The sequence below is a fragment of the Rhinatrema bivittatum genome, chromosome 17, assembly GCF_901001135.1.
Source record: "Rhinatrema bivittatum chromosome 17, aRhiBiv1.1, whole genome shotgun sequence".
Lineage (NCBI taxonomy): Eukaryota > Metazoa > Chordata > Amphibia > Gymnophiona > Rhinatrematidae > Rhinatrema > Rhinatrema bivittatum.
In genome coordinates, this window is record NC_042631.1 from 19,097,808 (window position 1) to 19,125,415 (window position 27,608).

At 39.2% G+C, this 27,608-nt stretch overlaps 1 protein-coding gene across 8 annotated transcripts in view; it reads right to left on the reverse strand.

The window, feature by feature from the left end:
* Positions 1–27,608, reverse strand: part of TEAD1 (TEA domain transcription factor 1) — a 216,623-nt gene that overhangs the window by 185,042 nt on the left and 3,973 nt on the right. The window contains exon 1 of one of the 8 annotated variants that reach the window (XM_029582128.1): positions 22,024–22,074. The exons of 6 other annotated variants lie outside the window; for them this stretch is intronic. The gene's annotated coding sequence lies outside the window, so the exon portion shown is untranslated. Of the gene's footprint in view, positions 1–21,918; positions 21,977–22,023; positions 22,075–27,608 lie in introns of those variants that run through there. One more of the 8 variants, XM_029582127.1, reaches the window with a different exon arrangement.

Genomic DNA, 27,608 nt, shown 5'->3' on the forward strand with positions numbered 1-27,608 from the left:
TAAATAAAATACGCAAGTAGAAAAACTGCTAGGAGTGCGCGGTGGCATCCTGTGGTCCTGTTTCTGTGTCCAGAAAAAAAAAAGTACATCAATCTTTCTGCAATCTGCATTAAAGGAGTAATAATATGCTTCATAAATATAAAGCCAAACATGGCATTTGTCAGTGATAAATAATGAACACATGCATTATAGAAGAATCGTAGTGCTGTTATTTGTATTCATTTTGAAATTAATAAACATGCAACACACCCCCCCAAAAGAGGAAAAAAAATATTACATTCTGGTATAGCTTGGATGAATGAGAGATCAATGCGGTATACAAAAGAAAAATAAATGGGATTTCAGCAGCCACACAATTTGTTCCACTACAATAGCACGGTAGTTTAGCTTTGAAGTGTACCTGTGCTTTAAGCTGAGCCTCCCTGTGCCTCTGAAAGAAAAGCAGAGGGAAATCCAGACAGCGGAAGTTTTTAAAGGCAGGAAACAGCTCACACACCTGAGGAGGAAACACTCCCCACTCAGGACACAGCAAAGCTGACATTTTCCCCCAACCACTCCTCGCCGCTTAAAATGGCAATGCCTGAAAATGTTTTGCTTAGTCAACATGCCATGGAGCTGCCATGGCCACCAATGTTCGTGCACCCTTACTGCAAGAACAGTTCCTCAAGACTGCTTCAAGAAACCTAAAGGTGCCTGGGTCGTGACCAGCATGGAGACCACGGCAGGCAGGAAGGGGAGAACAATCTGACATTTCACCCCTTTCATGCTGGTTTCCTTCTCTCTTTTCTAGGAATCAAATAAACCTGGCAGGTTCAACCTCCACAGTTCAACATCCTGGGGGGAGCGAGGGCAGCGGAATCTCCCGCTCTCCAACTCCTCTTGAATTCACTGTTAGCGGCTGAGCCACCAACTGGACATCTCTTCCAGAGCCCTCAAGTGGGTGGAGAATCCTCTACCAAAAATTATACAGAAGGAGCCAAAAGGGAACAAAGGGCCACAGGCCACTGCCTGGCATATATTATTGGCATCCAGTTTTTCACTGCAATTACAAACCATCATCAAATTAAAAGTGTTTAAGAAACTGAAGAAAATATTTTCATATTTCATTCTCCGTTTGTCTCCTACTTGATGCAAAATGTGTACATGATGGAGGAGGAGGGTGGGAGTGGAGATGGGAGGTCTGCACCATATAGAAGATACTGCTCCTCAGCTTTGGACCCCCCCCCCCTCTCAAACCTGCACATTTAGTTTGACTATTTCTAAAGGCTTCCCAATTCCACCCTAATTTAATCACTTGTTACATGAATTCTTGTGAGATGCTGCTTTGGAACAGCTTCAGGTCATAAAATAACACAGGAAGGACTAGGGTGACTTTTCCCTTCTATTTGCTGCTGCATTTCCTTTCTATTCTTTTTAACCCGGCCTGCACACAAAGTGGGGTAGTGGGTGCTCTCAGTTACCAATGAGCTGGAGAACTTATGCCTCCATCCTTGCAAAAGGCCCTAATGTAATAAGGCACAAATAAAAAAAACAAAACAAAACGCATGCTGAATTCAACACTATTTTTTTTTTTTTTTTCGTTTTTTAACACACGAGTAAAGACAAAGACTGAATCTCTGACAGGGGTGTTAAGAAAAAGAATTCATTTTAGTTCATTTGTTTCATGGGGACCTCCATGCATTTATTTAAATTTGAAAACCTAAAAATATATTCAATTACTCATTTTTTTTGTTGTTTGCCATCGGGGTTCTCTCATCAATTTTCAAGAAATCTGGGAGAAGAAGTCATCGGAAGGGGGAATAAACTGTAGCAAAGTGGCACCAAGAGTGGCATGAATAGCCTAGGGCAAAGGAGCGCCAGAACCTCTCCAAGGCATCAAAGCAGCAAGAGAGGGAAGAACATGCCATGGCTCCAGAAGGGGGCACCAACAACAATAGTATAAATCCTTGAAGGCAGCATGAGAGGTAAAGTGGAATCAAAAGTGCCATCAGCCTCCTAAGGCTCCATGAAGAGGGGGGGGGGGGGGGGGGTGGAAATCAAAGCAGAAGAGGTGGCAGAAAAACCCAAGGCACTGATAAAAGGGACAAAGCAGCATAAAGAGTGGCAGGAACACCTTAAGGTGTAAGGTCTGGGTATGGTAGCAAGACAGAGTAGCAAAAAGAACCCCAAGAAGTAACACAAGGTGATTAGCAGCAAGGCAGAATAGCACAGGATGTGTCAGTCGTTCTGTTGAAGCACTTGTCAGATCTAGTACAAGGCAATGAACTGTGATAAGTATCATTTTCATAACATAAAGCTTTTAGTACATTGTGGGTTTCTTCTGAAATTTGCTTTCTGACAAACAATCACATTCATAACATGAATATGGTTTCTCCTCAGTGTGGCTTTCCTAGTAATTTGTGAAGTTTGCTTTATTAAGAAAGCTTTTCCCATATTCTGTAGCTGAATATACTCTATTACATTTCTTGATTTTCATGTGTTGCACGAGTTCCCTATTCCTTCCAAAACTTTAAGCACATTTAGAACATGCAAATGGATTCTCATTTTTGTTCTATTTTTCTTCCTTCTGATTGAGAGTTTCTATGAACAAAGCACCCTAATGTAACCAACTAAACAATAACCAGGGTGGGAAAACAGGAGGGATTCTAGAGGAGTAGAACAAAAATAAAGAATAAAATGGGTAGAGTAGGAAGGAGAAACTTGTATTTTTTTTTTTTTAATTTTTCACAATTTTTTTTCTGGGGAAAAACAAACATCACAGTATAACAAACATGGAGGCACCAAAATTCCCATGCTGGTTCATAATAGGCATCTAAGGTAGGAAGAGCAGTATCAGCAAGACTTCTATAGTGGTGTAAGGGGGGTGTCAATTTAGGCATGAGGCAGAAAGTCACCTGTGGCGATATAATGGGCCTGGCAGGTAGGCAGAATGGCAGCAGTAAGATCCCTTCTATAGTTATTTACTTACACCTGTTCCCCCATTCACTTCTTTGGCCTATAGACTTCAATGGGTAATAGAAATGAAGGGCACTAAACAAATAGTATTCATTTGTTTTTTTTTGTGGGACTCCCTCCATTCATTTTGGAGTCCAATAAAAGAAAAATGGGCCCCATTCATTTCAGAATGCCCATTCATTTTAAAAATGAAACACAACCCTACAATGTAGTAAGCAAATGGTATGCTAATGGATGAGTTAAAAAATAATGTGCTAACCTAAAAATGTGTGCACAAAGATATGCTCAGAATGCATAAAATGATTTATACAGATAAACACACAATTTTTTGTTTATTTTCTATCATTTTTAGCAAATAATGTACTCTATTTTTCCGAAACCTAAATAAACAAATAAAAAAAAAAAAAAGAACACTGAACACAGAATTTGGACCCCACATTAAATGAAACAAAAACATGATTTATACAAAGAGCATGCTTTATGCACAAATTTGTACAGTTTCAGGTAAACCTAGACAATTTATTTTGAAAATAAAGTATTTAACTGCAGAAAAGGAAATTGTATCAGCTGAAATAGGTTATGGTATGAAAGCATCTCTGGTGTTCTGGTTTCCAGAACTGGAGCTGAATATAATATTGTATTTAAAGATGGGCTTTTACTTGAAACTAAAGTCAATATTTTTGCCATTTAGTTTAATCAAATGAATAAAGTAATCACCATATCACTGTCTGTCTTTTCACGTTTTTAAAAGAAAATAGAAAAACAATGTTTTCTGCACAGAAAGAAAGGTTGCCCTATTACCAATAGAGGTATGCAGGTCAGAATATATCATGTGAATGCACATAAATCTTGATTACAGGACCGACCCCCCCCACACACACACACACACTGAATGTCAGGTTCAGCCTTAGACTTACATTAGTGCCAGAAACCTTACTCCACCTCTGACCAGGACAGCAATTATAATTATAATATTCCCTCTACGAGTTCTCTATTACTCCTAATCCAGTTACCTGTTCTCTATTGCTTCACCCCCCCCTTTTGCCTATCTGTCCTCCTCTATCCTTTAAATACTTCTCGTTAACAGTTTCAAATTAATAATTATTTGTTATGATGTAACTATTTCTTCCCTTCCTTTTCCTCCTCTCTATCCATTTTATGTAAACAGATATGATGTCCATACGAACTTCGGTATATAAAAGCATTAACTAAATAAATAAATGCATCCCATTCTGTTGACATGTTATATCATGTCAACCACTCGGAAAAGCCCCATTGCTTAATTTGTTTACACAAAGAATGCTGTAGACTTTAAAGTAGATCAATACAACTGAAAATCAGACATGATCAATCTGTGATCAAAATCTAGAGAGGGGAAAAAAAAAAAATCATGAGGGATAGTGAACCTCCCAAAAAGCCTCCTGCACTATACAACATCCAAAAAGTGGATCTGAATACCCAGGAATGAATGGGTAACTTTGGGCTCAGTGGGGTAAGACCTATGACCAGACACTCCCCCTCCCACAAATGATACTATATAAAAAGCTTTTCCTGCACTGGAAAATGATGATGCTCCAGAAATGCAAACAAAAGTGGCCTCAGAAATAAAAATGTCACCAAGGTACACACAAAACCTAAAAATACTATCAAACATAAAGACAAAAAAAATGTCATCTGCTGGTAGACTTATCAAAGCATTAACTTAGGGACATTATTCTGAAGGACACACAATGGTTTAAATGCCGTTCAAGAGCCTCAGTTAGCAGAAATGCAAATCAAGATTATTAGTACAATTATAAAAAAAAAAAAAGTAAAGTAAAGAACAATAAAATTGATGTATTCATTTTGTAGAGCATAATCTCGCTAGAACACAGCATCTCTGCAGTACAGGAAGATTTCCAGACACTGGGGAAGCAGCCACATGGTTAAGACCATAGCTTTTCAGTAGTATATGCTCATGGAAAGCGAGCGAGTGTGCAAAATGATTTAAGGAGTTAATAGTGAAGAACTTTGTAATACGATAGAAATTAGTGGAACAAGATAATCATTAATATAGCTAGGGTTAATTGCTTGACATAAGGCCTATAATTTGAGAATAATATGCCATTTTCTTAGCTTACTTGAAACAAGACACAAGTCATGAGATCAGATATATTAACGAGTAGTTACTTATGAGGATAATAAAGCAGATAGGGGAAAACAGAACATCAGCAACCAAACTACACCTGTTGCTGATATGATTAGCACAGACAGTTGAGGCCTCAACAAATGACAACATATGGGAGTAGCCCAGAGAAGAAATTGGGACATTGGTCTTTTTATGCCTATTTTCTTGACCTAAGTCAAGACAGACTAGTTAGATCAAAGAAAGAATAGATCAGAGGAAACCTTGTTGGACATTACAGTGGTTAATGAAGTTTACCTGATCTCCAGCACTGTGTTCCCAGATATATAAAAGACTCACACTGGAAACAGAAGGGAAGTAATCTTTGTATATATTCTTAATGCAAAATCTAATCATGTATGCTTTCATTACTTATTCTCAGAATTATAAGTAAAACTTCTATACATAAATAAGTGTATTGTGTATTCTATGACATAACCACCATTCAGCCTACCTGCTACAGAGAGGAAAGGCTATGCTATACAGATAATTTCAATACATTGCTCAAAAAGTGGTGTCAAAAAAAATATATTGGGGGCTGGGACAGTATATATATTCAGAGATAGTTCACTATCAGGCAGACAATGCTGCTCAACAATGCCAAACATATTCAAGCAGCATGATCTGAATTATCAAGAAGGCTGCTCACCCCATAAAAATGATGCTAGCAGTAATTTTGATAGCTGCTTAGTCTTGATTGTAAATATTACTAACCTTAACATAAGACTTGGGGGTAACCTGCACAAGAGCAGAAGTTACTACCATAAGAAAGCTGCTGAGCAGACTGGACAGTCCATTTGGTTTTCTCTGCCGTCACTACCATGTTACCTTCAAACACACGTGTGAATCTGGGAACATCTGCAAAGTAATTAGGTCATGAAGTTCTATGCAGAGCGAACAGATTCAAGCAGAGCAGGGAAGGGGGTGAGGTTTGTCTGAATCAAATCTATACTCTATCCCAGGGGACACAGACATCAAATTTTGTCTCCTGGATATATAAAGATATCAAAGACAATATTTCTAAAACCGATCTTTCCAAATGCCTCCTTTAAATGCGCTTCATACAACAATGCATAAGCAACACGTAGGCATAAAGCCACATTGTTCAGTTTACCACTCGTTTTCCACTTTTTCAAATAAAAAAAAATTTATTCAATTCAGTATTTATTTTATCACTATTAAAAGTACTGTATGGATTTAAGATGTTCTAGCTATGCAAAGTTTAATTACTAAATCTTATGTCAAGGGCAGAAATACTTCCTCTATTGAGCACCTGCTGCAATCCACCAAATAATTACGTAACACTGACCTTCAAACAGAGCACCATGGAAAATTCACTTACTAGAAAATTGAATAGTATTTTATAGAATATTATACAGTAACTAGAAAAATTTGCAGATTACGCAAACCTTCTGAACTATTTGCCATTACCTGTAAGGCAAAGAAGCATTTAAACACATCAACACAGACAAAGAAACTTTTCTGCTTTTATACAAGGCAAAATGCGATTCAAAATTACTGAAGATGGCAGGGGAATACGGGAAGGGGGCGGGAGAAGTGGATGAACAACTCAGCTTGCTGCCCCCATGGTTCACTGGGTTCTCTAGAAGCAAATAAAACGGTAGAGCCTGCTAGCAACTCAAAGCAGCTTGCACGTTTCTCAGATTTCCTAACGGAACAGATTTCTTTCTGAGGCACGGCATTTAAATCCAGTAATCCTTATTTTAGAATTACAGCATAGAGAGGTGAATTGTATATCCTGGGTCATGGGTTCAATGACCTTTGCATACTTCAAACAAAACAGTGAACACAGTCCCTTCTACATAACTCTAGAAAGCTCAAAAGTTTGTTTTTTGTTTTGGTTTGGTTTTAACATCTGCTTTTCTTCTCTAACCCTACAAACAAACTAGTGATATTTAACTTGAGGATCAAGAGCTATATGTACAGCTCTTCCAAGCACAAAATGGAAAGAATCAAATTCTTACAGTAAAAAAGAAAGAGTCCATCTTTGCAATTCATTTTGCCACTGACATGGACCAGCAAGAGGCAAAATGTTACAGGGCCTTAAGAGACACGTGTTCCCCCATGTCAATGCTAGCCATTCACTGCTTAGGGAGCTATGTTAGATTCTCACCAATAAAAACCAGGAGATTTATAAATGAAAAACTTCCGAAATCCCTCCACGAAATATTCAGCTGTTACTTCATAAATCTGGGTCTCGATCACGGTCACAGGGAGTTGTTAAGGCCCCTTTGTGGCCTGCCACCAGCAAGTCCAAACAACCGCACAGATAGGCCAACTCACAGCAAAACAGGACTTTAATTCCTTCTTCAGGGCTGTCACATTAGTGCTGGGGGCGCGGGACAGGCTTCTTCCTAAGGAATCCACAGCCCGTCAGGTTTTCAGGACACCCACAATGAATATTCACAAGAAGTTAGTATATACCGAGTTTCCAATGTATGGACATATCCTTCATTCATACTCATTGCGGAGTCCCCAGGACAGGTCTGGGAAGCTCCACTCTACAGTTAAAAGCATAGTTCATGCTCTATAATTCCAACTCAATTCAATAAGGCAGAACGTGGATTTATATACGGCTGACCCCCAATCTCTAGGCAACCACCAATCACCTTCTGAGTTATACCTTTGCAAGGTAAGCAACTGGGCGTTGGCCAAGACGGCTCTTGGCCTCTCTGGATAAAGTGATAGCCTCTAGCTTACATCAGCCTTGTTCTGCCAGTGGCATTTTTAGTAGCCTGAAGACCCATCTGCTCCTCTCCCAGTTTCCTGGCCTCCCCTTTCCCTCTAGGAGGCTTTTATATCTGTTCTCACCACACCCTGATTACCTAAGAACATAAGAAAGTGCCATACTGGGTCAGACTAAGGGTCCATCAAGCCCAGCATCCTGTTTCCAACAAAGGCCAAACCAGGCCACAAGAACCTGGCAATTACTCAAACATTAAGTAGATCCCATGCTACTGATGCAATTAATAGCAGTGGCTATTCCCTAAGTCAGATTGATTAATAGCAGTTAATGGACTTCTCCTCCAAGAACTTATCCAAACCTTTTTTAAACCCAGCTACACTAACCACATCCTCTGGCAACAAATTCCAGAGTTTAATTATACATTGAGTGAAAAAGAATTCTCTCTGATTAGTTTTAAATGTGCCCCATACTAACTTCATGGAGTGCCCCCTAGTCTTTCTTTTGTCCGAAAGAGTAAAAAACCAATTCACATTTACCCATTCTAGACCTCATGATTTTAAAGACCTCTATCATATCCCCCCTCAGCCGTTTCTTCAAGCTGAACACAGCCCTAACCTCTTCAGTCTTTCCTCATAGGGGAGCTGTTCCATTCCCTGTATCATTTTGGTTGCCCTTCTCTGTACCTTCTCCATCGCAACTATATTTTTTTGAGATGCGGCGACCAGAATTGTACACAGTATTCAAGGTGCGGTCTCACCATGGAGCAATACAGAGGCATTATGACATTTTCTGTTTTATTCACCATTCCCTTCCTAATAATTCCTAACATTGTTTGCTTTTTTGACTGCTGCAGCACACTGAGCCGACGATTTCAATGTATTATCCACTATGATGCCTAGATCTTTTTCCTGGGTGGTAGCACCTAATATGGAACCTAACATCGTGTAACTACAGCAAGGGTTATTCTTCTCTATATGCATTATGTACATAAATTTGTGTACACCGGTCAGGGCAAATCAGAACACTTCGAGTCAGAAAAAGATTTTAAAATATAATTTATTCAGCTGTTTCAAGACAAGTGTTCTGGGAGATGCAATGTGCCCTCTATCTATACCAACTAGCATCTCAGTGAATCTCTGCCATGCTCTGACTTATATAATTAAAATACAACATTACTTTGCACTTGTCCACGTTAAATTTAATCTGCCATTTGGACGCCCAATCTTCCAGTCTCGCAAGGTCCTCCTGCAACTTATCACAATCCACTTGTGATTTAACTACTCTGAATAATTTTGTATCTGCAAATCTGATTACCTCATCATATTCCTTTCTAGATCATTTATAAATACATTGAAAAGCACCAGTCCAAGTACAAATCCCTGAGGCACTTCATTGCTTATCCTTTTCCACTGAAAAAATTGAACATTTAATCCTGTTTCCTGTCTTTTAACCAGTTTGTAATCCACAAAAGGATATCACCTATCCCATGACTTTTTACTTTTCCTAGAAGCCTCTCATGAGGGACTTTGTCAAACACCTTCTGAAAATCCAAATACACTGCATCTACTGGTTCACCTTTATCCACATGTTTATTAACCCCTTCAAAAAAATTAAGCAGATTTGTGAGGCAAGATTTCTCTTGGGTAAATCCATGCTGACCGTGTTCCATTAAACCATGTCTTTCTATATGCTCTGTGATTTTGATCTTTAGAATAGTTCCCACTCTTTTCCCCAGCACTGAAGTCAGGCTCACTGGTCTATAATATACTGATTGCCCCTGCAGCCTTTTTTAAATATTGGGGTTACACTGGCTACCCTCCAGTCTACAGGTACAATGGATGATTTTAATGATAGGTTACAATTTTTAACTAATGGATCTGAAGTTTCATTTTTTAGTTCCTTCAGAACCCTGGGGTGTATACCATCCGGTCCAGGTGATTTGCTACTCTTTAATTTGTCAAATCTGGCCTGTGTCTTCCAGGTTCATGGTGATTTTGTTCAGTTCATCTGACTCATCACCCTTGAAAACCATCTCCGGAACTGGTATCTCCCCAACATCCTCATTAGAAAACACAGAAGAAAAGAATTTGATTAGTCTTTCTGCAATGGCCTTATCTTCCCCTAAGAGCCCCTTTAACCTCTCGGTCATCTAACGGTCCAATTCTCTCACAGGTTTCTTTCTTTGTATATATTTTTTAAAGTTTTTATTTTGAGTTACTACCTCTACAGCCAACTTCATTTCAAATTCTCTTAGCCTGCTTTATCAATGTTTTACACTTGACAATGCTTTTTCCTATTTTCCTACCCAGTAAAGATCCTGTAGACCTACAATCCCTGAAATTCTTGCTCTTAAAGCGACATCACCATTTCCCTTTTTTTTTTTTTTTTTTTTTTTTTAACATTGATATTCCACCAATCTCAGATTACAATAAAAAAATCATAACAGTATGGGTAATCACAATACAACATACAATCACATCAACAAAACAGCAATATATACAAGATAAAATCCAGGAGATCATCATACCTAACAAATTTCTCAAGACTTACAATTAGTAACAGATTATCAATTTGCAATTCAAATCATTTCAAATGCTTGAAAAAATTAATGTGCTTTTACTTTTTTCCTGAATGTCATATTTCTACAGGAACAGCATTCCACATAATGTGGCCAGTCATGAAAGACATTCTTGATCTGGTGTCCTTTTGAATAATAGTGTTTAAAAAATTGAACCAATAACAAATGCTGACCAGAGGTGCACAATGCATAACCAGGGATATATTAAGATAATTTTAGATCCATTTGATCAGGTACTATTCTTCTTTGGACCTTAAAAATCAATGTGAATCATAAATTTTATATATCAAGCAAAAGGCAACCAATGCAACTCAACATGCTCACGATATGTGCAGCCAACAAGATGAGCAGTCACATTCCAAATTAATCACAGCATGCATATCAAATAAGCTGGCAGGTCTAAATACAGAAAAGTTGCAATAATCAATGTAAGACAATACTATTGCCTGCAACACTGTTCTAAAATCATCATGGAACAGCATGGGCTTGTGTTATAATACTCTTGTACTGTTACTTTCAGCAATACAGAATTACTTGCTTCCTCATAGCTCCAATGGGCCAAATGTCCTGCATCTCTGGGCTATCCTCTGTCTCTACAGAACCCTTGGCTCAATTACTCCTCAAAAGAATCAAAGTCCTATTACACTTCTGTTCATAACCATTCACTGTACCCAATGTATATACCACAGCAGGTTAATGAAAACCACAATATTTTGAAACCTGGGGGCCTATTATTTCAATGTCACCAAATTGTTAGTGCATGATAAAATCCATTTAGAGCACACCGACATGATTTATGTACACTAAATCAATTTAGTGCATACTCATTTTAGTGCATGCTAAAAAAATTTTATCACAAAGTTAACAAAACAAACGATAGTATATACCATCCTGCAAATAATTTAAAGTAAGTATATTTTAGGCCAGGATTCCAGAAGGACATTTCATCATCAGGCATCATGCTTTACTGCAAGTCTGAGGAATTTAGTTAAACAGTCAATCAGGTGAGATCCCATAATTCAAGCAGATCAGATTTAAAACAGGATATATCCATCAGTCGCTCTTTGCCTACTTGCAAAAATAAAGTAATCCTGTGAGTAATATCTTCTAGGAATTTAATAATGGGTGACTTAGATGCCGAACTCAGCATTTACTAGAGGAGGTACAGGTTATGTACACATGGTCAAAGTTTTGCTCTTACAGAATTTTGCCAAAATGTTTAGAAGAGTCTGTGCCAAGTTCCTTTAGTTAACCCTATAATGACGGTAATTGTAAATCACAGACAAATGCAGATGAAGATATTACACACAATATACTTGGAAAAGGAAAAAGGGTTGAAAGTGGAATATTTTGATTTGGATGTTTGCGGAAAATGCCAGAATGCTGTTGCATCCCTTACCCACTCATGCCTTTGGTGTCCAATAACTGAAAAACGTCAGTTCCTTCAAATTAATAGATCTTTGCCATCGTGAATCACGGATTGTTCACACAGTTTCTCTCCGGGGTCAAGGACATTTAGTTAAGAAATGAAATTCTGACTCGGCGGGTGGCGATCTGCCCCCTCCCCCGACAGCTGCAGTCCAGGAACAATGGATAAACCAGAATTTGGTAAAAGGAAAAACAAAAAAAAAAAAAATTACGCTAATCCTCAATAAATACCCCAATCAAAAATAGACTATCACCATAGGGATAGGCAGTCATTTAAAACATTAAAAAGCACAGACATGTGCCGTTTCATTTCATGCTATTTCCCAAATGACACAAAAAAATCCCCCCCCCCCCACCTCGAATTTCCTTTCTACATTTTAGAGCCGACTAAAACATAGAAATGAAATAAAGATCCCAAAAGAAAAACTAAATGAAACGATTTCCCATGCACACCTCTACCATACTGACCTCTGGAAGAAACATAAAGAAACCCCGACTGTGACTTTAAGAGAAATAATGATGGATTGCATGTGTAGAGCTCTGCTGGCTGAATGTTTATGGATGGATAGCACGCTAGCTTTGGGAAGAACGGTTAATCACCGTATGAGCGGAAGTGCAGGTAAAACAGGCACGGGATAAAAATCAAGCTCATCTGCTTGGCAGGATGTTTGTTCTAGGGGTTGAATTTGTTAACTTATGATTTGTACTGCTGGTGCTGTTAACAGTTGTGCATTTTTATAAATAAAGATGAAACACCGAGCATGCTTAAGTGCGCCTGAACTGCCAGGCAAAAAATATTAGAAAAAAATGACAATGGGAACATTGGTGCCATTTCTAGGAAGCAACAGACAGGAGGGGAAAAAACTTGGAAAGTCATGTGCACAAATGCTAATTTTCTAGCCCTCCCCCCCCCAAAAAAAACTTCACTGATCTAGAAGCCACTATAGTGGAGGAGAAGACTGATGTGGTTGCTGTAATTGAATCATGATTCACTGATAATCAGGACTGGGAGGTGAATGCACCAAGATCAACTCTTTTCAAAAAGGAAAAAGGAGAAGCAGCAAACTCGATATTATTAGGAACAAAATAAAAGCCACTGATACACGAAGAGGACTACTTAGTAAGCTGCAGTAAAAAAATGACAGGTCCTCGTGCCCTCTCACCTTTTACCCCATGGTAAATTTTCCTTGCAATGCTCTGGCCGGGAGGGAGGAGCATGTTCCTGGCTGCTGCAACACGCAGTCGCATGTTCCCATCCCAGCCCTTACCCTTTAAAAAAAAAGGTAAGACAAGTCATTTCCCCCCCCCCCCCCCACACTTCCTTTATCAAAACTCCCTGGGGGGGGGGGGACCCGTAGTGCCACACCCCCCCACCAGCCATGGCCATTTCCCAGAGTAGCACAATGCACAAAGATTTGTCGCACACTATGCTACTCCTTTACATGCCAATGAGTTGTTTAGCATAAAGTGCAGCTCATTTGCATACCTGTGTTGTGCTGGGTTTAGGGGCCAAGAAAGAACATGCAGAACTTGCAAACTCAGTGCAGCAAAAAATGAAAATTGTGCAGAAGCGCATTTTACCACACAGTAATTGTGAACTGTCACGGATAAATGTGTTACTGCAACTTAGTAAATTGTCCCCCCCCCCCCACCCCAAGTGAAAGCAAGAGCAGCTGAGTTGCTGTGGGTTGTCTTGAAGATACCTAAGAGTTTTTAACATAGATGTAGATGTGATCAAGAGGCCACCATTAGCATGGGAAGAAGTAAATTTGTACATTAACAGAACCCATCCAAAGGATACTATACAAAGGCAAGGCGCTGTTAACGGGAGATCTAAATTTACCAAAATGTAGATTGGAAGGTCAGCTGCTAGATCAACTAGCTAGAAGTCTCCCTCAAGCAACTAGTTGAAGAGTCCACTCATGGCAAGGTGATAGTGGATGTGGAAATGCCAAACAGAGACAGTGTCATTGAGGTAATGGTAAGGGAGAGCCGAGGGGTTCAGTGATCAGCATTCTGTGTGGGTCAATGCGAAACACTGGATCAAAACCCAATTACAGTGCAGAAAAAGCCTAATGGTTAGAGCAGCAGGCTATGAACCAGGGAAATCGGGGTTCAAATCCCACTGCCGTTCCTTGTGACCTAGGTACAAGTTTAGGGCCTGATTTACTAAGGCTTTTCTCCTATTCTGTGTCTATAGGAAAAATGCTGAGTCCACCGAGGGAAATGCCTACAGTACCCGAATGTAAAACGCTCTTAAGGTGCCAAAAGGTAGAATATAAATTAATAATAATGTCTCCGATTTTATGAAAATGATTATGTTAAAGAAGCCTTGTCAGGTGCAGGAGGAAAAAAAAAAATCAAAGAAATACCGAGGAACTAGGGACAGCAACGGAAAGTAGTATTGAAATGGCAACAAATCACGTTAGGTTTGTTATCCAAAGAGCCATCACAAGAAGAACAGCGTTCAGCAACTACAGAGGTAAAATTACCAGGAGAATCAAAAAAGGAGGCGGATGGGGCAATTAGAGAAAGAAAAGGCTCAGAGGTGTAATTACTACCCCAATCAATAAAAGGCAGGAGATAAAATGTTCTTTAGATATAAAAATGAAAAGAGAAAGACCAGAAAGGGGAATAGTAAAAAACGAAAAGAGGATGGTTTGGTGACAAGGATGATCAAAAGACAACACACCTTATTTGTTCGGTATTCGCACTAATAGGCCAATACAGTAACGGGCGCACTGTTTGACGCGCGTCCACTACCCCTTATACAATAAGGTGTTTAGTGTGTCCAAACCCCCACGAAACTAATAGCGCTCACCACATGCAAATGCACGTTGAGGCTATTAGCTATTCGCCCAGGACACAAGAAAAAATAAAATGTGCGCCCAAGCCGCACGTTTTACCCTCAGAAATATCGCCACGATATTAAATCGGAGAAACCAAAAGGTTTAAAAAAAAAAAATGTTTTTTTAAGAAGTGTGCGGGTGGGGCGCACGGCTGCGCACAGGATAGGAAGACAGACACTCGTAAAATTGAACGTCCGTTTTCCAAACCCGCTGACAGCCACCTCTCCTGGGCTTCCACTGCTAAGGAGGCGCTAGGGTCGCGCAGTTGTCCCTTGCGCCTCATTTAAATACGGTATCGCATGCCCAGGGGAGGTAGCCGGCCGCGCGTTATGGAAGCAGGCGCTCAACACAGAGCGCCCGTTTTCCCGCGCATTTTACTGTATCAGCTGTTAGAAACCTAAATGGCCCATCCAGCCTGACCAGCTAAAATTCATCCACTATGGGTAGTTGCATATAGAAATTTCTATATGCAACACAATTTCTTCCCGACACATCCCCCCCTCTGTTTTTGGTTTTTTTTTTTTTTTTTAACCTGACCGCTCAACCTTTTTTCTTGAAAGTCTGATGCTGTTGTACTACTGCTGTTTAGGGTTGTAACCGCTATTCCATGGAGGTTACCAGGCAAGGACATGAGGACGGTGGAGAGAACACATTTACCACATACTGAGCTAGCGGTACTCAAATGTACCAACAAATGGAAGGAACTGAGGGGGTAACATTCCAAAATTACAACTCTGCTCCACTTAACACTTGAAACAGGAGAAGAGTAGGTGTAGTACACCCCCCTCCACAAGGGTGGGCTTGAGGAGGAAACAGGAAATTACAAAATTTGTTAAAATAACAGCGACGGTGGACAAAATAATGGAATCACGACTGCAGAATGCGTTTCAGCGCTTTGAAGTCACCGGGTTGCAAGGCGGAAATCCCTGCTAAACGAACTTGATCCCTTTTTGTGGAGGGAAAGAGAATACTACAGATCAAGTTAGAATTTTCTGCTCAAAAGCAACAGAGAACAGCATAAGAGAACTCAAACCGTGCACGTAGTTTAGTTACCTGCAACGCCCTGGCTGCACCTGCTGAACTCAACTACCTCTGGATCTCATAAATAGCACGCATTTGGAGAAACTAATACCAGATACCATGTGTGAGCAGAACATCGGTGGTCTCCTCAAGTGGGATTTCACTTTTGTCAGTGTCTGCTCACAACATTTTCAATCTGATGTGGCTTTTCTCATGTCTCCCCCTTTATTTAAATGAAGGATGCTTTATTAGTCTTGATTGAGACTCGGGATTTGATAAAGACTGGCTGGTGCTGCTCGGAAAGAACTACCACAGCAGGAATCCAATCCCGTATTCCAGATAGCCCAAGAAAGTAATTTGTAAATTTCATGCAAAAAAAAAAAAAAAAAGCACAGGCTAACTCAACTTTGAAAACCTAGACATTGCAAGATGCTGAGCAATTGGTACACCTCAGAGAAGGCTCATAGAACTCTGAAATTGCAACAGGCAAAGCTTACTAGTTAAAGCTTGACATCAGAGCCAATTTACTTCCAAAATAAAATGGCATAACTAGGGCTAGCAAAGAATTTTAATTTAATAAAATAAAATTTAAAAAGCACACCACATAAATCATATTAACGGCGACACTGAAAACGTGAAAGACACATGTGAGCTTAGAGTTATCGCTAATGTGCCAAATTTGTTTATATTATTTTTTTCAGTTGTGATAAGCACTGTCACGGCATTATGGGTATACGAAACATACATAAATAAGCATTTTATTCTAAAGTAAATATGAGCAAGGGGACAGTACTATGCATTCTTTGTGCATCCTATCAATGACATTTTAGCTCTTTCAGATATTTTGGTATGATTGCACCCATAAGAGTGCCTGTTGTGATATCACCAAGCACTATCGATGTTGCTTTGATAAGGAACTGAGTGGGTCACCACAACTGGCATCTTCAAACCAAATCTGACCACAGGGCTAAAAGTCTAAAAACAAACAAATAAACAAAAAAAAAAAACCACAAAAACTTATATAATTATTCCTATAAGTTTAATTCATGGTTGCTCAAATAAAAGGTTTATTTTGTTTTTTCTGGTTTTTTTTAATGAGAGTAGACATTTTCCCCTTCAGGATAAAAATCAGGAGTAGTAAGAGACATTTTTGCTTAACTCCTGTCTTTAAAAAAAATAAAAATTCAGAAGCAGTCTTCTTACTGCCATTGCCATGATGTTTTTCCTCATTCACCCATCCCATCTTGTCCAAAACATATCCATCAGACTGTATTGCTGTGCAACTGCATTGGGAATAAGCAATGTCAAAAGACATCTTCCATAAAACTATTTTCAACAATTATAAGAAATCCTTTTCAGACTTCAGGCATGACCTGCTGTGTATCCGAATCTGGAAATATTTTCAGATATTTTATATTTGTAGCAAGCAAAAGATGTTGGTAATATTCAAAATGCTTTTCATGGCAAGAAATTGAAAACCCTAAATATTGAGACAAACACGCATTTCTCTGAAAGTTTTACCGTTTAAAGAAACATATGCCTTAAAGAAACGCAGGACAAACAGTGAAGATTATTAAAAAAAATAAAAATAAAAATAAAAATACAGCCTTCAGCAAGTACAGATGAAGCTCTCCCACACTATACAGTAATACTGACTTTTTGTCTTAAGTAACACGCCTCTGACTGATCGCGCCACCTTTCCTGGCAACATTAACAAGATAATCTGTTACATGAGGCCTGCAAATCCATTTAAATTGATTTTAATTAATGAATCAATTGCTCGTCACTGATAAGCCCCAGGCCTCCAATCCTAACCTGAGATGCGCAAGAGAAGTTTCTTAGATCAATAGGCACAAAAACACTGCATAAATAACATTTTATGTATAAATATACAGAGTAATATATATATTTTTTAAATACATATAATAAAAAAAACTACGTTTCCATAAATTCTGCTAAGATTTGTTAAACTTTTTTGGCCATCTTAAAAAAAAAATGCTAATAATACTTCATTTACTAATCACTCTATGCACGGACCTTGCAATTTGCCTGTTACCATATGCGTTTGGTTACACTAGAACTTTATTCAGGGCACAGAGCTTCCAGTAACAAGTTACTTCCAATCCGTGTGCTAATATAGTAAAACAAGTGAAAATATTCTTAATTTTTACAAAAAAATGACTTTTTGTAATAGCCATGAATTACCATGATTTTATACATCTGTGGTAGGACAGCCAAATAAAAGTGAAAAATGTGCCTCAATGAACAAAGGCTTATCCAACAACATCTCTCACTGCATTAATGTGACTCCACAATGGAAAACCTTTTGCTTTTCAACACAGAAACATGCAGAGATAACACAGAATATATGGCAAAAAAAAAAAAAAAAAATCCATTATGTGAAATCAATTTAAAAAAAAAAAAAAAAAAAAACCACCCCACTCTTCTGTCACACTAATAGGCACGAAGAGATTAAAATACAAGTCAAGCATCTGGTATGAACATGGAAGATGTCGCGTGCAACCAACTACTGACATTGCATGTAAAAATCATGCAGAAAAGCAGCAATGACATTTGTCAATCTTAGGACAAGTAAGGTTATGCTTTTAGAAAATGTCTTTGATAGGCAACACAGAGCCAAGCAAACTCTAAGAACTGCTGGTGATATCCAAGCAAGAGACAGAAGTGCATGTACCCAAGATTGCATGTTGCATGTTAGATGCATGAACAAGGGAAGATACTGCCTGTTTAATTAAGAATCATAACCACATGCCCTCGGCTGAAAAGGGCACGGCACATGCAGCTTCATGCGCGAAGAAAATGCAATAGTTTACGTGTTTTTAAAAAAATAATTTAAAAAAAAGACGCAGGCTGTCCAAAAACTGAGGCCTGACGTGTTTGGACGGTTTGATCTGAAGCTTGGTCAATACAATTTCAAAAAAATGGGCCCAAAATAAAATGCAGTCTTCTGGAGCTGGTATTGCTTAAAAGAGGGGGAGGTGGTTTTCTGGCTGAGTAACTCTGAAGGATTTTTTTTTTTTTAATTTCATATGCAGGGATTCAAAAATTCCTCCAGAACTGAATCACCAGGTACTAAGGGATAGATTTTCAAACGTGCACACGCTACCCGGCACGCACACATGGACGCCCGATTTTATAACATGACCGCCCTGCCCCCGCCCCAAAGCTCTGGGACATACGCGCGTAGGCCTTTGAAAATCTGGCCCCAATCTTTCCCCACCTCCAGACTTGGGGGAGGGGGGGTGAAGGGGGCGACAGTGGGTTTTCTGGGTCTTCATATCTCTGACTAAAAAGCACTCGCTTCACCCCCTCTTTGCCTTTCCTTCCTCCACTATCCTTTCGTTTCCATATTAGTTCAAACAAGTTATTTGTTTATAATGTAACCTTCTACCCTGTTCTTTTCCCATTTCCTCCTCTCTATCCGTTTTATGTAAACACGATGTGATGTCCACGCGAACTTCAGTATATAAAAAAAAAGTGCTAAATAAATAGATACAAAAATCCAAATCGGGTACTCCTGGCCTCCACTCACTCAAATTTACACACAGAGGCAGGTATTTTATGAAGAATACACATTGGGGTGAATTTTCAAACCTTGCGGGCGGGCGTACATGTCTGCGTGCGCTACCCGGCGCGCACACATGTACGCCCGATTTTATAACATGCGCGTGCATATTATAAAATCGGAGGTCAGCGTGTCTAAGGGGGGGGGGTACAGTCGTGTACCCTGCACGTGCAGACGCCAGTGGGCTTCCCCCATTCCCTCCCCCCCCCCCCCCAGCCCTACTCTAACCTCAGCAAAAAATTTAAATTCACCTTTTGTGCCTGCCTAGAGGCAGGCGCAGGTTGCGCACCGCCGGCACACGATCCTCTGACACAGTGGCAAATGGCCACTGCGCCAGAAGTCTCTGGCCCCGCCCCCTTGTAAAGACCTATAAAATAGGCCCGGCACGTGTAAGCGGATTATACGCACGTAGGAGCTTTTAAAATCTGGCCCATTGTTTTGAGAATACTTCCACATGTCCTTGAAAAAACACCAATTTGTCGATGCCGCCACCAGTTCACCTAGTCCATCTCCGGTTCACCCTCTAAACCCGACCCCGAATTGCCTGCAGTTTATCCAGACCTCCCAGCCAAAAACTGCAGGCAAAAGATAAATCCGATTTCACTTTTGCAAATCACTTCGCAGGTGTAAAAGTGCACAAGCACGTTTGGTAGTGTGTGCCTCTCTCTCTCATAAAACAGCAACTACCTCCGAACCCTACCCCCAACCCTTTTTCAGCAGGTAAAAATCTGCACGTAGTCTCGATGTTTACTTATATGCTATTTTATCCATGAAGCCCCCTTTGAAAATGTACTCCTAATGCACTACTACCTATGCCAGCTTGCTAGCCACAAATACCCACTTGCCTTGGGTACATAATTTTAATACCTAAAGGCAGGAGAATCCAACAAGTTTATTCTTATGTATTGCTTCATTGATCTGTCAATCAGTTTCTCTCCACAAAAGATTTTCTTCTGCCCTAAAGCAGAATAAATAAGTAAAATATATACATAACACACACACACACTAATTGTAACAAACAGAAACAGGCTGTAAGTCTTGCAAGGTTAATCAAAGTCATCATCACTGGCGTTCTTAGGTATAAAGAGGGTTCTTACTCCCTAAGATCTTCTGAAAGTGATCCTTTGTGATACGCAGAGAGTCATATTTACACATCAGCCAAAGTATTACACTACCCAGGCTACTTCAGATTTGGATGCTGACTGCCCTTAAAGATACTGTGGCTCAGAATCCAGCCTGCCAACACCTACTGACATGCGAATCAAGACCACAAATTATAAACTGTTTCAGTGACTTACGCGAATTGAGTGCCTTTGTTCTTTAGGCATGTGCCTTCCCTATTGCTTACAAAAGCAGCACATACTAACCACTAGCACTGCTTTACCCAGTGCTGGGAAAGGAAGTCATTGAAGCCTGGATTTCCTGCTTTTGGTTCTAGCCAAGAACTTGAGGCCTTCTAGTGGTTTCAGGAACTGACTCATCTGATGATTCATGGATCAGATACTGGTTTTTAATATGTTTCTGATCATGGCATGCATGAAACTCAAAACCAAATCAGAGGTTTAATTTCTGGTTTAAAAGCAGAAAGTAATTTAAATATATTATATACATACACACACACACACTTTATACGAGTAATGAAAGCATGTTGTCTAAACAACTTTGTTAAAATGTTTCTTAAAAATAAATTGAAAAAGCAGAAATGCAATATGCTTTGTGAAGAATGCAGAAAAGCATGTCAAAGTCACAATCAGCATGCAATAATCTTTGCTCCAATCCCAACATAGCTGAACTTGTGAGAAGTTCCTGGCAGGTGGCATTGCACCATTTATTTATAGAAATGATCTCTGCAGCAGCGCTCTAATCAACATAATCCGGCACTGCTATTATCAATGCCTGCCATTTGTACGACAGAGTATAGTTTAAAGAGAAATAAAGGAAAGCTAAAATTCTTATAAATGTAAGGGAAAGACGTCGTCATGCAATAGCCAAGAATAAGTCTTTGAAGCTTACTTTCCTATACTACCACGGTATATACCCAACCGCTCGAGGGTTGGGTTTTTTTTTTTGGTTTTTTTAATGCAGAGAAGCTACGGCGATTAAATTTTACGAAGCCAAAAAGACATTTTGCACTGCAGAAGCAAGAATTTCCCCAACATGAGGTACATGGGCACAAGTCTTGCCTACGGAAATTTCTTACTGCTGATCTATACATATGAAAAAGGTAGCCAAATACAGCAACCATGCTACTAACCTATTTAACAAAAAAAAAAAAAAAATGAAGCAGCTACCACACCATCTATCTAAAAATGCAATTTGGGATTTAAATTTCTTAATGGTTGAGGCTGTTCAGCATATGTAATCGCACACACACCCCGAAAAAGGAAAAGCTGCTGGCTGCTTCAAAGAGAAAATAAAGGCAGTTAGAAGAGTTGACAAGGAAAGGCCAAAGTGCACTCAGTAGCTGGCAGTCACTTTATGACTAGTCCTGCAACAGATTTACTTAGATGACGTCAGTGGCTCCAATCCAATCTTTTCTTCCCTTGCCTTTCAAATTTGCCTCTTGAAGCCTCCACCATGCCACAGAGCAACAGACTGTAATCAAAATTCCCTTTGTGAAACAGAGTTTACCTTGGGGCACAGAGGCCTAAGACTGTGAATTGCGGGCTCTTCACCCTGCCACCGTGTGCAGAGAGAAAAATCAATATAAAAAAAAAAAAAAAAAAAAGGACGTACAATACGGTACTTTCCTCACCACAGAAGGCCCATTTAAAGCAGAATGCAATCCAAGGAGGAGTTTCTAATTCGTTTAGGAGGGGGGGGAAAAAAAAAATCACCACGAGACCAAGAAATTTGCTAAATATTCCATCAGATTTCAAACTCCAACAGCCCCAAGCCTCGACTGCTTCTTTAGTATACACTGTCAGCAAATCGGGGCCCCGTGACCGTAAAATGTAATTGGAGACTGGTAATCACGTTGGAGCTCATAATAGCTGTGAAAGGGGCGACTGAAACATGCTAAGCATTCCGAGCGTAGCTTGCCGATTTTAACACAGCACACCGAGACACCACCGACCCTTCCCCTTCCTTGATATGGTTAACTAGTAAAGAAAAAAAAAAAAAAAAGACAGCAAAAAGGGGGGGAAAAAAAAGGAGCAGACAAAAAAAGGTTGGAAGAGGCACGCACAAGGAGAAAAACAGACTTCATCAATGCTGATCTACTTAATTTCTGCTGAGTACATGCAGTGCAGCACTAAAGCTCTCTCTTTCTGCATTCTTATTATTTAATCTGCCAATAAAGACTACAGGAAACCCATTCTGAAATGCGATGACAGGGATTACTATCAACAAGTCAAACAAGCCTGGTTAAACAGAGCACACTATATAGTCACACTGCCACCGATCTACCATCTATATTTAACCTGACATGCTTGACTGTGTCTCAAGGCAGGGATGCAGAAAATGTATCTGAGCAATGCGTGTTTCTCTTCATGCTGCTTCCTGGGTAAAAAATGTACTCAAACCAATAAAAAAAACAAAAAAAAAAAACACAAAACTGTGAAAGCGTTTGAAAGCTGCATGATGAATAAGGGTCACAGAGTACAGCAGAGACCAGGGTACTCTAGGATGATGGCATTAAAGCTGCAGGGCCCCCTCGCTCGTTGGAAAAAATTTAATTCTGCAGAAGAGAGAAATCTAACAGCGAATAGTTTTGCCAGCTGGCTCCATTTATTTACTGAGAGGGCTGATCCAATCCTGTTCTCCCCCTCCCCCCCAAAAAAAAAAAAAATCTACAAACTATTTAGTAGTAATTTCCCTAAGAAAAGCTGACTTACAGCTCTCCACTCACGCCACTGGATAAAACCTGGCATGGATCAGCCTATTGGTAAACAAATAATTTATTTTTTTTTAAGTAGCCAGCTGGCACATTTACAAGAGGCCTAGAAAGCAAATGCATATCCATCAGTAAATTTTTAACAGAATGGTAAAAACAACATGGACTTCTGCAGGCACAATTATGTAGGCTCTGAAAAATAAAGGTTAGCAGTAAGGCCTGCTGTCTCTGAGCCACCACCTGGGTGATACCATACAAGCTTCCAATTGGTGGCTCAGCTTCTGACAAGATATCAAGGAGGAACAAGAAAAGCTGCAGTCCAGGGCTGGCACATCCTCAAAATACAGTTCACCGTTATATTTTATCATTTTGGCAGCCATTTTTTTTTTAAACCAACCGGCAAAAACATTTTACCATTTTCCTCACAATCTCCTTTCAGCAAAATGATCCTTTTTTTTTTTCTTTTTACCCTTAACAGGGGGTTCATGGTTGCTTCAACTACAGTCGGTCACTGAACACTAGAAACCTAGTGCTTCACATAACAAATGCATGTCCTCCCCAAGTGCAGATAGAGCTCACCACATTTTCAGAAGGTCTTCAGATACAGTGAGCATCATGACCAAGAAGTTTGTACTGAAAAGGGTGAAATGATGACTCTGAAAGAGAGCATGAGTGATTTTGTATATACAAGCATACATTAGAGAAAATAGCTCCAAAGAGGAAAGTCCTAAAGAAGACAAAAATAAGAGAAGAAATATATAAAGATCCACAAAGCCAAAAGACCCACAGGAGAACAACTAGATGCTTGGTGATGGACCAAGGTAAATGGCAGAATTCAGAAGCACTCAGTTTAACAGTTTTAAAAGAAGAAGATGTGTGTCCTACAGTGCCAACTATTCAGCTATTGAAAAAGTAAGCATTTTTATTAGACTGGTCTAGAACTATTTTTGCCATCTATTCAGTACTCTTAACAACTGTAGGGTATGTCCAAAACTGAAGTTTTCACCCCCCCAAAATGTAAAAAGGCAATTTATATGAACATATTATAAAGTGCCACTTAAAAAGGATACTGCAAGGACATTTTTGCATGTCTTCTCATCTGATAAGTTTTATTACCTTTCCATTTAGAGCCAGAAAAGCACATACGGCTACGAAAGGTCTCTTTTCCATGTGCACTTTTACAAATCTCCCGCACTCGTACATTTCTTGCTGTGGACAAAACCCTGGTGGGTTCTCCTGCCTTGGTAAAAAAAAAAAAAAAAAAAAAAAAAAATCGCAACACCTGCATTCCAAATCCTACTCCTGGCACTGAGAGACGGAAACACCACAAGGCGACAGAAGAGAGAGAGACTGTCGGAACTGGTCCCCATTGTTTCACGGAACCAGGGAGGAAGTGAAGAGGAGATTTTGCTGCTTTCCCCCCGTCAGCAGAAAGGGCCTGCGCAAAGCGTAGGAAATAATTCCAGCAGCCCCCAAGCCTGGCACCGCAAACCCCCAATCATATCAAAACGCTATTGTAAGCTAAATTAACAGATAAAGTTATCTGAGGCACATACTGGCCATATGGTGCTGCAACTTCAGCCTGTTGCTAGCATAACAATGGCTAGGGCAGTCTTAGTCTGGAAGCACAATTTGACAAACTGTCAACAGTGTGTGTGTGTGGGGGGGGGGTTACTCAGGGCTTTAGAGCAGTGGTGTACTCTTCTATTTGCATTTCCTTTCTTTTACAGGTGAACAAAGAGTAAACCAGATGTCAACTTTAGAATCGCACTGTCTGGCTTCAGAGCCTTTAGCAGCGGCAGACATACTGCTACAGCCAGAATCTTAGACAATGGGCTTTTCTAAAATACACTCGGGCCTAGGGGGGAGTGGCTACTTAAAAACACCTGGCTTCTTTTATTTCACCACCGCGCGGATGTGCATTCTGCTCCCGAGAGCCAGCTCAAATGAAGTCGTTTTATTTCACCAGCGCTTCCCCTTACCAGCGCAGCAATGTAGCAAACCGAAAAAAAAAAAAGGGTACATTTGTTTCATAATTGCATTTCCTTTTCCTTCCCCCCCCCCCCCCCCCGTTTCAGATGCAGAAAACAGGACACCTGACACTTAAACAGCACAACCAGAGCATTTAAAAAAAAAAAAAAAAAATCTGAAAAAGGGGATAAAAGATTTAGCATCATTTTGTTACAAAAAGACCTTAACTGGTCTGATTCAAATATTTATTCTATGTTGCAAGATAGATTTCTAAAAATAAAAACTATGAAATCTCCAGACTCCCTAAAATACATTTTTTTTTTTTTTTACTAGAAACCTGTTATAATATATAATTCCAGATTCTCATTCCTTGCCACCTTTTCATAAATATATACACACATACATACAGAGACAAATGCACAAACATAAATACGAAGGTGAGAATGCGATAAACAGTTAAAAATGTGTTCTTAGAATTCAGTCTGTTCCCTTGGCTGCAGCAATGCAAAATTATAATTTTCCCCCAACTATCCACAAATATGTATACAAAAACCTTTAGGTTATCTTTTCAAAACTGTTCTTGAACCTCCTCAGTTAAGGGGAAAAAAATAAATAAAATTCTCCTTTCATGTTAAGCTGAGACTGTACTTGAACTCCCTCCAAAAGCTAGAGCTGTGCTGAATTATGATAATTAGAAAGCTGTGCACATGAAAAGGCAGCACAGTTGAAGCATTCAAAAAAAAAAAAATAAAAAAAAGTTCATGCCAGACTGTATAAGTTCAATATGTTCTCACATAATTAACATTTCCCATCATTAGCATCAGCAATATGTATCTTTAAAAAAACAAAAAAACAAATAAAAAGGCATTCCTCGTTTTTATTTTAGCAGCCACTGATGCTCTTATCATGTCACACGCAATCCTCAGTCTGCTGAATTTATATCAAGTTTCAAAATTTTAGGGGTTTCTTTCACAGGACGCCCGTGAACAAGCTTGCATTTCAATCTGTGGGATCAGATCTCGGCTTGAACAAAAAGGTGGTCTGCAAATCCTGGAAGACCCATTCGATCTAAGATACTGAAGTCCCAAAATCAGGAAGAAGTGCCCTTTACAGCTTTCACACAGTTTGTAATGGTTGCAGGAAGCTCTACTTCCATTGCTGTACTTTTTTTTTTTTTTTTAACTTAATTCAAAAACAGGAGCAAAAAAAAAAAAAAAAAAAAAAGATGTAGATTCAACAGGCTTCCTACTTGGCCTTAAACAAACTAAGGGCCTCATTTACTAAGCATTTTTCCCCTTAGACACAGAATGAGAGAAAAGCCTTAAGTCAGAAAGTAAATTGATCTTTAGTCATGCAGAAGGGCAGTATTTTCTCCCAAACATATTGCAGAAATACTTTAATCTGTATGGTAGATCTACTCTCAGGGCCACCTCCTGCTATGTAAATTAAGAGTAACCGAACCACATTACTGCCAAGACAGTTTCAGTAAAAACAAAAACAAAACAAAAAAAAAAACAACTTACTGTGTAAAATAGAGACTGAAACAATTCAATGCTGGAAGCAAAGGACTGAAAATATATCTTGCAATTAAAACACAGCAAAAACTTAGATATCTTCTCAATCCAGAGGCGACATACTGGATCATAGTAATTTTATAAAAGCCTGGAAATAAAACCCTCCATTAGCATAACTGAAAGCGTGGCCTGGACTAGAAGAATTCAAGCCCTCTGAACTGGACTAGAAAGCACCAACACTGTAACTATCTGCATCACCTTAGCAAGAGTATCTATTGACTGACTGTCTTGAATTAACACATCTAGGACTGCAATAGCAAATAGAGGACCATGCAAGCTTTAACAATCAGGATACAGTGTGAATAACAAATCACTGCAAGGTGCCAAATCAACTTTGGAACATGGTAGGGTTTATTTATTTATTTATGAAAAAGTTCTCTTGTATACAACAAGACAAAACACAAGACTTAAATCAGAAGTTTAAGATGGGCACCATGCCTGGAATCTGTCTGAAGTTTCCAGAGTTAACAAAATTTGGAAGTCTGTCAATTTCAGAGCAGAAAGCCACTCTAACTTTCATCAGTAAGTTTACAAAATAAGCAGTGTATGCATCCCTCACTCATACCAATGCTTTGTAGAAAAATTATACCTAAGCAACACAGACTAGTAAAAAAAATATTAGGTATGAAAACCTTTACTTTTCTACTTTCCACTTTGACATCACCTGCATAAGGAAATATATTTGACATGGACAAAGTATCCTACCTCCCAAAAAAAAACAACAAAAAACATGGCAGTCTCTTAAGGAATTAATATGTGTTTTAGAGTTCATATAAGTGGCACTGTAAGTTAACAAATCCAATAATTTAGGATATATTGAACTATATTAAGATGACTGTTCATAAACAGAAAAGGGAAGGGGGTAATTAAATACAAGCCTCGTTATCTTTACATTTTTTTGCACAGAAAGCATCCTCAAATGGATTATCTACAGTATCTAT